This window comes from Ochotona princeps, chromosome 17 (assembly GCF_030435755.1).
Source record: "Ochotona princeps isolate mOchPri1 chromosome 17, mOchPri1.hap1, whole genome shotgun sequence".
Taxonomy (NCBI): Eukaryota; Metazoa; Chordata; class Mammalia; order Lagomorpha; family Ochotonidae; genus Ochotona; species Ochotona princeps.
Genome location: NC_080848.1, coordinates 45,575,056 through 45,590,159, shown reverse-complemented (window position 1 = coordinate 45,590,159; position 15,104 = coordinate 45,575,056). Strand labels below are relative to the sequence as shown.

The window sequence follows — 15,104 nt, the reverse complement described above, 5'->3', positions numbered from 1 at the left end:
AGACAAATATCATCAGCTCTCTCTGATATCAGGCAACCTTCACACTAAAAGAAGTCCAATAAGTGCATAGGTGAACACGTATATATGTATGTGTGCATCTAGAGGAACTGTATAATGGAGACTGGAAGATCAAGAGGTGAAGATACAGCGCAGCAAGCATCTCTACTCCCAAAGAAAAGCTGGACTCCCAGTGAAACTGTCACATATGTCTTGACAATAGAATGCTGGACTTTGTAACATTGTCATCATATATTTGAACTGCAGACTGAAGGACTTGTGACTGTTGAAGATCTACACTATTGTAATAAGATGGGTGAATGTAATAAAGTAATGGGGAGAGTAGAAGATGAAATCTTTTTAATTATGGAAAAATAGAAGCATACACTATATGTCAACGCAAGTCATAGAGCTTAGCTATACTAACCAGAAGCAAAAAAGAATCTAAGAACAAAATTATGAGCAGAGGTAGAAAACTGTCTATACTAGCTTATACTGGAGTGCTGTACCAATTGCAGATGTTACTGTGCCAAAAACAAGCCAACAGATCTGAGAAACAAACATTTTAAAAGTCAGCTTTAGGTAACTCGATATCATTTTGAGGAGCTGGATGGCAAGCGGGGCTGCCGAGATTTGAACCGGCGCCCATATGGGATAATGGCACAGTCAAGGCAAGGACTTTAACTGCTAAGCCACAGCGTCAGGCCCAAATGACAGTATAATTAAGAACAATATTTGTTTTTTTTATTAATTATTTTGCATTATGTGACAGTTTCATAGGCTCTGGGAATCCCCCAACCCCTCCCCACGCCCCTCCCCCCTGGTGGATTCCTCCACCTTGATGCAGTATTACAGTTCAAATTCAATCAAGATTCTTTCCTTGCAAACGTATACCAAGCATAGAGTCCAGCTACTTATTGTCCAGATGGGTTGAACAGTTTCTTGGGGAGACCATTTCTGGTCCGAAGTTAGAGCTGGTAGAATATCATCCCAGTGGGTCCGGCGGCGTGGCCTAGCGGCTAAAAGTCCTCACCTTGAAAGCCCCGGGATCCCATATGGGCGCTGGTTCTAATCCCGGCAGCTCCACTTCCCATCCAGCTCCCTGCTTGTGGCCTGGGAAAGCAGTCGAAGACAGCCCAAAGCACTGGGACCCTGCACCCGCGTGGGAGACCCGGAAGAGGTTCCTGGTCCCGGCATCGGATCGGCGCGTACCGGCCCGTTGCGGCTCACTTGGGGAGTGAAACATCGGATGGAAGATCTTTCTCTCTGTCTCTCCTCCTCTCTGTATATCCAGCTTTCCAATAATAATAAATCTTTAAAAAAAAAAAAAGATATCATCCCAGTCAATTAAGAGTCCCAATATAACATCAACAGCAATTTGCAATATTATGGAATTGACATGGTTTTGAGTAATCAGTATGTTAAAAAAAAAAAAAAAAGCAAGTTCTTAATCACATCCTATGATTAGCTCATTGACATTTCAATTTTAGTTTGTATACAGGACCGACTGCTATATACCTTAAAATGGCTATAAGGTACCATTCAGCTGTCTCGTGTCTATTTCATTTTAGTATTTAGCCATTTGTTATGTTGAAGTATAATTTTGCTGATCTTGGCAGATTTTAGGATAATCTAGACTGGCTTGTAACTCTAACAAGACATTTGTCGACAATTAAGGTGCAGAACAGTTTTTTTTTGGGGGGGGGTGTGCAGGGAAATCCCCAACACCATGGTGAGGAGTGACTAATCTTTGTGTCCCACCCAGCGAGGCATGAGCCAATCCACGCCAGCTCTTTCCTGTCAGATTCCAAGCTCTGCTTTTTGTTGTTTGTCTATTTATTTTAGGTTTTTTTTAGTTTGTATGATTGTTTGTTTGCTATGAGGGGTTTTCGGAGCGATCCCGATGGTCACTGCGAGGGAGAGTGGGGGTCCAGAGGTGGAGCCAGGCTCGGACCAGAGAAAGCTCTCCTCCCTGGTCCCGAAGGACGTTTATTGAAGAACAATATTTGTAATCTACTTTGTGGAACCAAGGTAGAATTAAGTTAGGGATTAATAAGGAAAAAGAAATTCAAAAGCCTTATATATTCAAAAATCAGTTAATAATATACTTGTAAAATATTCTAGGAGAGAAAGAAGACATTACAAGGGACAGTAGAGCGTGCTCTCCCTGCAGCTAATGAAGCCGACCAGCTCCCCTAGGCCATGGGCGCCTGGTGTGCAATGGGTGCAAACAGCATCCTCCTGGGTAGTGTGAGCACCTGTTCCTTGTGTGGGCTGCCCTGAGAGACCCTGGGGACAGTCCTTCGAAGTGGCCATTCCTGCCTGACTTCCTGCTGCAGACAGGTCTGAGGGCTGCTTTTGGAAAGCCGCAAGGCACAGTAGCCAGGGCTCACATTGGCCAAGTCATCATGTGTATCCGCACCAAGCTGCCCAACAAGCAGCATGTGGTTGAGACCCTACGCAGGGCAAAGTTCAAGTTCCTTGGTCAGCAGAAGATCCACATCTCCAGGAAGTGGGGCTTGACTCAGTTCAAGCTGATGAATTTGAAGACATGGTGGCTGCAAAGTGGCACATCCGTGATGGCTGTGGGGTCAAATACACCCCCAACCATGATCCTTTGGACAAGTGGCTAGCCCTTCACTTGTGAGGCCTCTGCTGTTCTGTGCTCTTCAATCTGACCAAAATAAACCTTGATTGTTATTGAAAAAAAAAAGTTCCCTCAACAAGTTGTATCACAACAATGCTAATTTTGATACATTTGTGGTCACCTAAACTGCTTTCCTATTCCCCATCTTTAAGTATTAACTAGGGCCTGGGGATCCCATGTGGGCACTAGTTCTACTCCTGGCAGCCCCTCTTCCCATCCAGCTCCCTGCCTGTGGCCTGGGAAATTAGTCAAGGACGGCCCAAAGCCTTGGGACCCATGTGGGAGACCTAGAAGAAGTCCTAGCTCCTGGCTCCTGGCTTCAGATTGGCTCAGCTCCGGTTATTGCAGACACTTGGGAAGTGAATCAGCAGACAGAAAATCTTTCTGTCTGTCTCTCCCCCTCTCTATGTATCTAAATTTCCCATAAAAATAAAATTACAAATCTTTACAAAATATTTTCTAAACATCTTCTATGTAGGCTAGCTTTAAAATTTGTCTCATCAGGGCCCGGCGGTGTAGCCTAGCGGCTAAAGTCCTTGCCTTGAACGCACCAGGATCCCATATGGGCGCCAGTTCTAATCCTGGCAGCTCCACTTCCCATCCAGCTCCCTGCTTGTGGTCTGGGAAAGCAATCCAGAACAGCCCAAAGCTTTGGGACCCTGCACCCACGTGGGAGACCCGGAAGAGGTTCCTGGTTCCCGGCTTCGGATCGGCGTAGCACCGGCCTTTGCAGCTCACTTGGGAAGTGAATCATTGGACGGAAGATCTTCCTCTCTGTCTCTCCTCCTTTCTGTATACCTGACTATGTAATAAAATAAATAAATCTTTAAAAAAAATTTTGTCTCATCAGCATGGGTGGAATATCTAAAAACTCCTTAGAGACCAAGACAGCATAGTTACCAGACATCCTAAACTGCATTTTGGAATCACATTCTAAGTAAACAGTAAGTCCTAAATGTTTTTTAACATGAAGATAGGGTTGTGAATTTAAAATGTTAACACTAACTACAAAATAAAAATTAAAAGGTTGTGCTATCCAGTGACTATTGTAGTCTTTATCTCACATGGACAAGACAGCACCTGCACATCAAAGACCTCTGAGCGAAAGAACAGCAACTTGATGCTAAAATATTTGGAGATAATATTTCATATGCTATTAATATATTTAAATATTGTTAAATACTTGGGTAAGAAAACCCCACAACTCCCAGTATATGCAGATTCTCAACATAACATGATAGATGATTACAAATACCAACTATAAGGAAATGCTACTTTATACCCATCACAGTATCTATTAGGAAAGTGCTGCAAACCTGAAGAAACTGAAGTTGTCATGCACTGCTAGTCTAAGTGTCAAGAAAGCAGTTAGAAAAAGAATACTGAGTGTCTGCGTCTGGTTGTAGACCTCTCGCTGGCAAAAGTTCCAGGGCAGCGCAGCATCACCCGTCTCCTGTCTCCTTCTAATGCTGTCAGAACCCAGTCAATCCTGAGCACCCACCCTGAAAACCTCGCCTCATCCTCCTTAGCCCCCAAAGGCTCTAGCTCTACACAACACTGTTAGACTGGCGCATTCTTAGTGCCTCAAATATGACATTAGCCCCCTGTCGGAATGCATGCAGCAAGGTAGCTGGGGTACCAGAGGTCTGGGCTCCAGGAAGAGGAGGCACAGGGCCCCCAGTGCAGAGGGGACTCCACCTTAGTGACTTATCGGATGCAGTTTCCAGCTGCTCTGAGGAATGACAACTGTGCTTCAGTTAGCCGATTCTCCAAGAACGAAGCAGTGCTTCCTATCAGTCACACCAAAGCCGCTTTGCTCGTGGTACCTTGTTAGCTTTCTTGGAACTCCCTGCTTACAAGAGACATGAGCTATTCATGAAACCTGGTAATCATGACCCAAGTTTGACCTGTTAGACCTAAGTTTGAATTGTTGCTTTGGCAAGTGTTTAAAAACTGGAATGCTTGGGCCCGGTGGCGTGGCCTAGCGGCTAACGTCCTCGCCTTGAACACGCCAGGATCCCATATGGGCACCGGTTCTAATCCCGGCAGCTCTACTTCCCTCCCGTCCAGCTCCCTGCTTGTGGCCTGGGAGGGTGGTTGAGGACGGCCAAGGCTTTGGTACCCTGCACCTGCGTGGGAGACCCGGAAGAGGTTCCTGGTTCCCTGCACCGGATCGGCGCGCATCGGCCCGTTGCGGCTCACTTGGGGAGTGAATCATCGGACGGAAGATCTTTCTCTCTGTCTCTCATTCTCTCTGTATATCTGACTTTGCAATAACAATAAAGAGTCACTTGACTCTTGAACACATCCGGCTGTTTCTCTCTCTCTCTCTTAAAAAAAAAAAAAACAAACCTGGAATGCTGGAAACAGTCCTCCTCTGCTACCTCAGGTAGTGCGATTTCCATTTCAAATGGTGGTTTTCTTCCCAGGTTCCCACAAGGAAATGTGCAAGTCAACAGTGATTGACTCCCCCCAATGGATGAGATCAACATTTAGCAAAGAATGACTGAACTTAATTTACTTTTTTTTTTTTTGGAAATGATACAATACGTGCCATGATAATCCCACAGTATCATTACTGTAATGTGTAGTACTGAAAGCAACTACTACATGATGTAAGCCAGTAAGAAAATGATAAATGTTCTGCAACCCCACTAATGAGGTTTCTAGAGGGAACAGATTCATAAAAAATACGGAGGTTGATGAGGTCTGTCTGTGGTGGGGAGGAATCAGCATTTAGTGTTTGATGCATAAAGTTTAAACTGAAGAAGTTAAAAAAATCTGTAGATGGATAATGTTGTTTAATACAAAACAATGTTAATTGGCGGCAACCAATGTGATAACACAACAGCCTGGTCCTCTGCCTGCAGTGCCAGCATCCCCTGGGGATTCAAGCGCTGGCTGAAGCCAGGAGCCAGGAGATTCTTCAGGGTGTCCCGTGTAAGTGCAAGATCTCAAGGCCATGAGCCATTTTCTGGTGCTTTCTCAGGCCACAAGCAGGGAGCTGGATGGGAAGTGGAGCTGCCGGGATTAGAACCGGCGCCCATATGGGATCTTGCCACTTGCTTTAAATAGCCTTTAACATATCTTGAAATCCTCAGTAAATGTCTTCATTTGCTGTGTCTTTGGGACCACTCTGCATACAAGTTTTCTTTCATTTTTTGAGTAACTATTATCAGGGATGGCATGGAGCAAAAGGTTGAGCCACCACTTGGCAATCCCTGCATCCTGCTTTCAGAGCAACAAATACAGTACGAGCCACCGTGTTGTCCACCCACCTTCCTGACGATGCACAGAGAATGGCAGTGAATGATGTCAGTACATGGGCCCAGTTGATACCTACATGGGAGACCCAGATGGAGATCTTTGCCTCTGCCTTTGACCTAGAACATTGTGGCCATTGTCAAAGTAAGCTGGTGACCAGAGGGCCCTCTTGTCCTTCCCACTGTAATTAGTGCTTGCATATTCAAAATTAATTACGTGGGCCCAGTGCAGTAGCTTAGCAGCTAAAGTCCTTCCCTTGAGCGTGTCAGGATTCCATATGAATGCCAGTTCTGATCCCGGCAGCTCCACTTCCCATCCAGCTCCCTGCTTGTGGCCTGGGAAAGCAGTCGAGGACGGCCCAAGGACATGGGACCCTGTACACATATGAGAGACCTGGAGAAGGTTCCTGGCTCCTGGCTTCGGATTAGCGTATCACTGGCCATTGCGATCACTTGGGGAGTGAATCATCGGACAGAAAATCTAACTTTCTGTTTCTCCTCTCTGTATATCTGACTTTTCAATGAAAATAAATAAATCTTTTTAAAAAGAAATGAAAAAAAATCAAAATTAAATAATATGAAATTTGCAAAGACTTAGGAAAACATCCTTCATGTTCACTGTTTTGTAGGACTGTAACAGGTTTTAGCATTATTCAATTTCTCCTATTTTAGGGTTTATCTTTTAGAACTTACATATATTGGGCCTGGATTGATGGCTCAACTGATTAATCCTCTTCCCATACGGGCACTGATTCAGGTCCCTGGTCCCAGCTGCTCCACTTTCAGTCAGCCCCCTGCCTGTGGCCTGGGAAAGCAGCACACAATGGCCCAATGCCTTGGAACCCTGCACTTGCATGTGGGAGACCCCAAAGAGCTCCTGGCTCCTGGCTTCAGATTAGCTCAGCTCTGGGCTTTGCGACCACTTGGGGTGTAAATTAGCAGATGGAAGATCTTTCTCCTCTCCCCTCCTCTCTGTAAGTATGCCTTTCCAATCAAAGCAAAAGTCTATCTTAAAATAGTTACACGTGGGCTGGCGGCGTGGCCTAGTGGCTAAAGTCCTCGCCTTGAACGCACCGGGATCCCATATGGGTGCCGGTTCTAATCCCGGCAGCTCCACTTCCCTGCTTGTGGCCTGAGAAAGCAATCCAGAACAGCCCAAAGCCTTGGGACCCTGCACCCACGTGGGAGACCCGAAAGAGGTTCCTGGTTCCCGGCTTCGGATCGGCGTAGCACCGGCCTTTGCAGCTCACTTGGGAAGTGAATCATCGGACGGAAGATCTTCCTCTCCGTCTCTCCTCCTCTGTGTATATCTGACTTTGTAATAAAATAAATAATAAAAAAAATAGTTACACGTATTGGACAGCACACATATTCGTTTGCATCATTCTTTCTGCTTCACATAATGTTTTAACATTTGCTACAATGAACACATGCTGGTTCACTCCCCCCAATGGCTGCCCATGGCCAGGAGCCAGGATCCTCTTCCAGACCTCCCACATGGGGAGAGGGGCCCAAGGACACGGGTTCTCCTCTGGGGACTTCCCAGGCCAATAGCCAGAAGCCGATTTGGATGTAACCTGCAGAGAACTAATGACTATATGGAATGCTAGCACTCCAGGCAGATGCCAAGCCAGATGTTTTACAGTGCCAACCCCATACTTCTTTGACATTTGTAACCTAAGTATTGATCTCTGGGACCCAGAAAAACAGAAAGGAGCCAAATCCAAGGACAGTAAAGGAAATTGATAATAAAGATTTGTGGCAGAATAAATGAAAAGAATACTAGACAATTTTTCAAGATAAAATATTGGCTTCTGAAAAAAAAAGTATTAATCACCTTTGAGCTATATTAAGACACAGGTAGATTCAAATAAGTCAAATCAAAAGGAAAAAAGTGTATTACAATGGACAGCACAGTCACACAGCAGATCCACACTGATAATGTGGCATAGTGGACTGAGCTGCCGCTTGCAGTGCCAACATCCCTTTTGGTTGTCTCTTGGATTCTCAGCTGAGGCCCTACTGTTCAGGCTCCCTGCTAATGCACTTGGGAAACAGAGAATGGCCCAAGTGCTTGGGTCCTGGACTCACCTGGAAGAGTTGGAGGAAATGCTAAGCTCCTGCCCTCATCCCAGCCTCAAGCCATCACAGCCATGTGCGGAGTGAACGAGCCCATGAAAGACGTCTCTCTCTAGCTCTCTCTCTCTCTCTCTGTAACTCTGCCTTTCAAACACATAAAAAAAACTCCTCTGTCAGGACACACTCCCTGCAGGTGAGCATAAAAACCATAGTAGGGAGCAGCTAACAAAGCCAGGGAATGGTGCCCACCAGCCTACATTTGGCACAGGCCAGGGGGACGGGTCTGTGGTGGAGGGAAACAGGCTGGGCCAGTTTATGTCACCCACTGGCAAATCCAAGCACCAGAATGGAGTGTGGATTGGGCCAGGGTGGGTCGCAACACAAGCCAGTTCACATGAGGTACAGGGCTGAGGGCTGTATGGGCTGGGCTAGGCTGTAGCCCCGACCAGCAGGAGCTGGAATTGGGGGTGGCCCAAGCCTGGCCAGGCTATAGTACCCTCTGGCAAATGCCAAGGTGAGGCAGTCCATGCCAGACTGGGCTGCAGCACCCAACCAACACACGTGTGACCAAGGGGAGAGGGGGCAAAGCCAGTAGCGGAGCTCCGAGGGTTCCCGGGCCGGACCACTATTCCCACTGGTGAGCATGAGTTGGGATGGGGGCAGGCAGTGCTACAACACCTTTTGGCCTCATGTGAGCTGGATTAGGGAAATGCCAGACTGGGTTGACTGTTCTTACTGGTGCAAACATAAGCCAGAGTGGGTGTAGGTTGGTTTGGACTTTGCCACAGCATCAGCTGGCAGATGCTAGTACAGGGGACAAATTCTGTCAAGTTAACCTGAAGAATGACGTAGAGAATGCAGGGTCTTGGAGTGGGAGTGGGCTCAGTAGCGAAACAGTGGGCACCTCCCTCTTGGATTGCCACTCTGATTGGTGAGCATGAGAACCAGGACTGGGGCAGGAGTGGCTAGACAGAGATTAGCACCCACCAGCAGTTTGTGGACTGGATAGTGGGGCTGGTTGGGTTAAACTAGGCTTCAATGCACTTTGACATGTGTGAGAGCTGAATGGGATGTGGGACAGACTGGATCAGTCTGCTGTACATATTGGTGAGCAGGGTAACAAGGGCAGGGGGTGGACCTGGTGGGGGTTAATGGGAGTTGCCCCAACTAGGCTGCAGCTCCCACTGGTTTACGTGGCCCAGTGTATGGTGGGCAAGATTGGGATGGGCTCCAACACCCTGGTTCATGTAGAAGGTAGGACTGGAAACAGAACTAACCCAGCAATTGCAACCAGCAGCATGTGATTGGGGCGACGGACTGTGCTGGACCCTGTAAAGGCATGCACACACAAGAATCAGGTCTGGGATCACCTCAGACGAAGTTTCTTCAAGGATCCCTCTATCTGACCTGCTGCTCTCGAACACCAACCATGAAGAGAAGTGCAGCTTCCATGGTCTGACCATGGAGTGCACATGTCAAAGCTGTTCCTCCTCAGAGCCTCAGACAGCAGCGACAACATACCCAGGTGCACAAGGAGGATATGGCAGTCAATCGGAACCTGCAGAGGACACCAAGTACCACAACAGAGGACAGGACAAATGGATCATCTAGCCAAGCTTTGTGTTGGCAGTGAAAATCTGGGCAAGTGGAGACGCTAAGTTGGACTTTGTCAGCCAGTGGATTGTGGAGAGATTTCATAATGCCTGGAATGGTGAGACTAGCAGCAATTCAGAACTGTTGAACTATCTAAACCACCTGAGCAGTGCCTTCGGAGCGTGCCCCAAGTCGGAAACCATGGGATGGGTGGGAGGCTGGGTGGGGCTTCTCCCTTTATCTGCCCCCTTAACCGAGAGAGAGAGAGAGAGAGAGAGAGAGAGAGAGAGAGAGAGAGAGAATGTGGAAACAGTGGTCTTTCCCACGTTCTTGTAGCCCTTGTACCTTTGTGCCCTAATCAACTACATAATGATTATCAAAATAAAAATAATCATATATATAAAAAGAACTCAGTGAGAGGCAACTTTTAGCAATCTAAAAATAGCTATAAGAAAAAAAAAATCCTGGCATAAATTGAACTCAGGATGTGAAAGATCTCTACAATAAAAATGAAACACACACACACACTAGCCTGAAAGCCCCCCTCAAGTTCCTGCATTGGAAGAATAGTTAACATTCCTATGCTATCCACAGTAATTTACAGACCACCGCAATCCCATATAGACATGATGAAATTCCTTATATTAATCGCCCTTCTTCAAAAAATTTTCTAAGATTCATATGGGCTAACAAAAGTTAGAACAATTTTGAGAAATGGAACAAATCCGGAAGTACTACAGTACTTGCATTCTTCAGCGACACACTCTCTACTACACTATACTAAGATATACTACAGCAGTCCGACTGTAAGGACTCCTAGGACTGACCCCACTGCCCAGGACTCGGGCGCCACCTGGAATGCCTGCTGACCCAGTGCTGCCTTAAATCCTCTAGGTTTTGTTACCCTTTGATACCTGGTTACCCGGCACTACCGTAAACCTCCTAGCTCTCAACCCCCTTGAAGCCCACTGGCCTCATGAAGCTTAGTGACCTTCAGGTTTAAATGGTGTGGTCCACCTGTCTTACAGCCACATCTGCCAATCCCTGCCCTGGCACTCTCCCTGCCCTGGCACTCTCCACGCCCTGGCACTCTCCACGCCCACCTCGAGGCTAGAAGGATGCCTCTCCCCTTTGTTCTATCTTCTCTTTCTACTTCCGCTGTCTCTGGTCTTCTCTGTCTCCCTCCCTGTCTCTTTTCGCTATCTTCTGCCCTGTTCTCTCTTTCTCCCTGCCCCACACAAACTCCCCTTGCTGAAATAAAGGTCTCTGGTGTGGCTCACTTGCTGTGTCCCGCGTCTTGGGTTTGTGATTATCACTGGCATTAAAGTAAATGCATGGGGCTGGTGAGGTGGCTCAACAGGTTAACCCTCTGACTTCCAGCATCGGCACCCCATGTGGGTTATTGTCCCGACTGCTCCATTTCTGATCCAGCACCCTGCTTATGGCCTAGGAATGCAGCAGAGAGGATGGCTCAAATGCTTGGGCCCCTACATACATGTGGGAAAGCCAGAAGAGACAGTTAGCTTAGGTTCGAAAGCCATAATTTGGATCTGGCCTGATAGCCTAGTGGCTAAAATCCTTGCCTTGCATGCACCAGGATCCTATATGGGCACCAGCTGGTGTCCCAGTGGGCCCACTTCTCACCCAGCTCCCTGCTTGTGGCCTGGGAAAGCAGTGGAGGACGGCCCAAAGCCTTGGGACACTGCACCCGGGTGGGAGACCTGGAAGAAACTCCTGGCTCCAAATCAGCTCAGCCCCGGCCATTGCAGCCACTTGGGGAGCGAACCAGAGGACGGAAGCTTTTTTTGTCTCTCTTCTCTGTAAACTTGCCTTTCCAATAAAAGCAAAATAATTATTTTAAAGGCGCAACTCTGCTTGCTCCACATAATCCCGTCTACCTAATTGTCAACCCTTCTGCCCTGCCCAAGATGCACATTCCCCTTTCCCAGCCCGCAGGAAGGCTGCCAACGGGCAGTGTGCTCTCTTCCCACAAGCGCAGGATGGAAGTTAGAAACGCTCGCGTCTCTCCTCCATGTTCCCTCCTGCATACAACCCATGTGTATCTGTGATTTCCTCACTTTTAAATCAACTCTATTTAAAAAATAAATGAGAAAAACTTCAAAAGCGACCAAACTAGAAAGACACAGGAAACAAGAAACAAGACCCAGTGTTCCATAACAATGTCTGCCGACTACAGGTAACAATGTGATGTGCTATATAAAACTAGCATGGAGGACCCAGTGTGCTTACACACACACACACACACACACACACACACACACACATACACAAACACACATACACACAGGCATTGAGGACCTAGTATGCTCACACACACACAGGCATTGAGGACCCAGTATGCACACACACACACACACACACACACACACACACAGAGAGGAACTAGCTAGCCTGGTTTGGTCAGCTTCTGCTGCATGTGCACTCACGTATTACAATGCACCCTACAATCATACAAAAGTCATACATGTGAAGCAAACATGGTTTAAGATAAGTTAAAAACTCAGAAGCATCCCTACACACAAGCATTGTGTTACCTGAAAAAACAAACGAAAGAAAAGAGCATAGAAAAGCATTCAGTCAATACTCTACAATCCAGTGAAATTTTTTTCTTTTACAAAGCTTGTTCGGTTTAAAAGGCCGAATCTCAGAAGAAGAAAGATGACAGACGCAGGGAGCTCTTCCCTTTCCTGATTCACTTCCCGCATGATCAGTGTTCAGGTAGGGCTAGACAACAAGCGGCAATCCTGGAATTCCATCTAGCTCCTCCACCTTGTTACAAGGGCCCAAGGCACTGGGATGGTTTATGCTGTTTTCCAGGCATATTCGCAGGGAACCGGATCAGAAATTTACCACCTGAGACTACAACTGGTGCTCAGACGGCATGCTGGCACTGCAGACAGCCGCCTAATATGCTTTTCCACAGCACCTGCCAGAAAATGTTTTAAATACACATAACCTTTTTTTTTTCACTGCTTCACTTTTTTTTATTACATTTGATTTTACAACACAGTTCCATAGGCTCTGGGATTCCCCCAACCCCTCAAATACACATAACCTTGTAATCAAAAGTCAAGCTTACCTTTCCTATTGAACTTTCTATTTCACACAATTTACAATTAGATTATCCTGTGTTGGGCCTGGCACCATAACCTAGTGGCTAGAGTCCTTGCCTTCCATGTGCTGGGATCCCATAGGGACACTGGTTCATCCTAGGAGCTCCACTTTCCACCCAGCTCCCTGCCTGTGGCCTGGCAAAGCAATTGAAGACTGCTCAAAACCTTGGGACCCTGCACCCACGTGGGAGACCCAGAGGAAGCTCCTGACTCCTGGCTTCGGATCAGCTCAACTCCTGCCATTGCAGCCACTTGGGGAGTGAACCAGTGGATGGAAGATTTTTCTGTCTCCTCTTCTCTATAAAATCTGCCTTGCCAACGAAAATAAATAAATCTTTAAAAAAAATTGGTTACCTTGTGTTTTGCAAATTCCACTACTGGAACATTAGCCTTGAATGTACATCCAAGAATGGCCGCACTGCTTTGCTTTCCCTGAAAGAGTGACAGGAAAGGACAGAGACTGTCCACCCATCCAGATGCCTCTGAATGCCTTTAACAGCTGGGCTGGTGCCAGACTGAGCCCAGGAGCCACAGTTCCTCCCGCATCTCCCATGTGGAGGGAGGTAGCTCGGCACTTAGGACAACACCAGGTACTTCCCAGATGCCTCAGCGGCAAACAGACTTGGAAGAGGAATGGCCAGGACTTGAACCAGGTGCATTGGTTTGGATGCAAGCATTCCAAATTATGGATTAACTTACTTGTACACACCCCAACACATCTTCAATATCAACCTCGTATCACATTCGTTCAATATCAACCTTAGACCAATGTATCTCAGTTAAAAACACAACAAAACAACCAAGATGGGAGTTCAGCTTCGCAGTTGAGAAACATGTATCCTACAGTGCACATCCCGAGTCCAGCTGCCTATTCATGCAAACCTTGGGAAGCAGTGGTGATGGTTTAAGTCACTGGGTTCCTGCCACCCACAAGTAAAACCTGGACTGAATTCCCAGCTCCCAGCTTCAGCCCTGATCCATCCATGGCAACCGTGAGCATCTGGAAACGACCAGAGAATAGAGTTCCGTCTTTCTTGGTATCTAAATCTATCCATAAAGGAGGATTTATTCCTGGACCAACAACAAACAGAGATGCTGCCAACTTTCAGTAGCTAAAAGGAATGACAGAATTTATCTACAGGGTGGAATAAAACAAGCGGGAGCTTTCTGTTACACACTATCTGAACTTGAAGAAGTAGTATTCTGTGAAATCAGATTTAGATTCTTTGAAAATGCAGATTATAGGGAAATTTACCTGAATAAAAATCAGAAACACATACACTTGATATCTTAATCAAAGAGCAAATGGACTCTTCCAGGATGCTCAATTAAAACGAGGAGCTGTGGGCAACCGGCAGCATGGTTCAGTGACTGCTTGGAGCGCCCTACATAAGGGGGGAGTGCGCGTGCTGGTGTCTGGCTGCGCACCCAGTTCCAGCCTGCCACTAGCTCGTGTCCCAAGAGCAAGCAGAGAGTGGTTCAAGCACAGCGTTCCTTGACCCTGCAACCTTGGGCGGACTTAGCTCCCAACCAGGCCCTACCACACTCTGGCAGGAATTGAGGATCACCGTTGTTGCATTTCATAAGTTTTAAAAAATGCAAAATTTATAAAAAGTGAAAAAGGTTTCAAAACAAAAACTTGCATTTATGTTTGGTGCAGCAGTTAACACTTACGCATTTCTCGGCCTTTAAAATCAAGTTTAGGGCCCGGCGGCGTGGCCTAGCAGCTAAAGTCCTCGCCTTGAACGCACCGGGATCCCATATGGGCGCCGGTTCTAATCCCGGCAGCTCCACTTCCCATCCAGCTCCCTGCTTGTGGCCTGGGAAAGCAGTCGAGGACGGCCCAAAGCCTTGGGACCCTGCACCCACGTGGGAGACCTGGAAGAGGTTCCTGGTTCCCAGCACCGGATCGGCGTGCACCGGCCCGTTGCGGCTCACTTGGGGAATGAATCATCTGACGGAAGATCTTCCTCTCTGTCTCTCCTCCTCTCTGTATATCCGGCTTTCCAATAATAATAAATCTTAAAAAAAAAAAAAAAGGAAGGGATAAAAAGAAAGAAAAAAGGTGAGAGGGGAGGTAAGGGAGAAGGAAGGATGGAGTTAGGGAAGAAGGCCGGGGGACAACTGGACGCAGTCCTCTAGGAAGAGCTTTGCTGATGGCTCCCTTGTGGGCTTCAGATCCCGTCTCCCGGCTCCAGCTGGGTTCTGCACAGCCTAAGTCTGGATCCTCTCTGACGACCCTCCCACCCTCGACACAATTCGGAGAGATGTGGCGGAGGCCTGCCAGCGCACGGACGGACAGGACAGGACGCCAAGGTCAAGGCTACAGGCCCACCGCGCCAGCTAGGGCCAGAGACTGGCCGAACACACTCACCCTTCCCAGCTTCCTCA

General features: G+C 47.3%; 1 protein-coding gene and 1 non-coding gene across 2 annotated transcripts in view; both read left to right on the top strand.

Annotated features, from left to right (window-relative positions):
- The window catches only part of LOC131482427 (USP6 N-terminal-like protein), a 409,820-nt gene that overhangs the window by 142,695 nt on the left and 252,021 nt on the right, over positions 1 to 15,104 (top strand). The window lies entirely within an intron of this gene.
- LOC118759709 (small nucleolar RNA SNORA70) lies at positions 2,165 to 2,298 on the top strand. Its single transcript, XR_004996362.2, has one exon. It is a non-coding gene; the product is annotated as a small nucleolar RNA SNORA70 (small nucleolar RNA).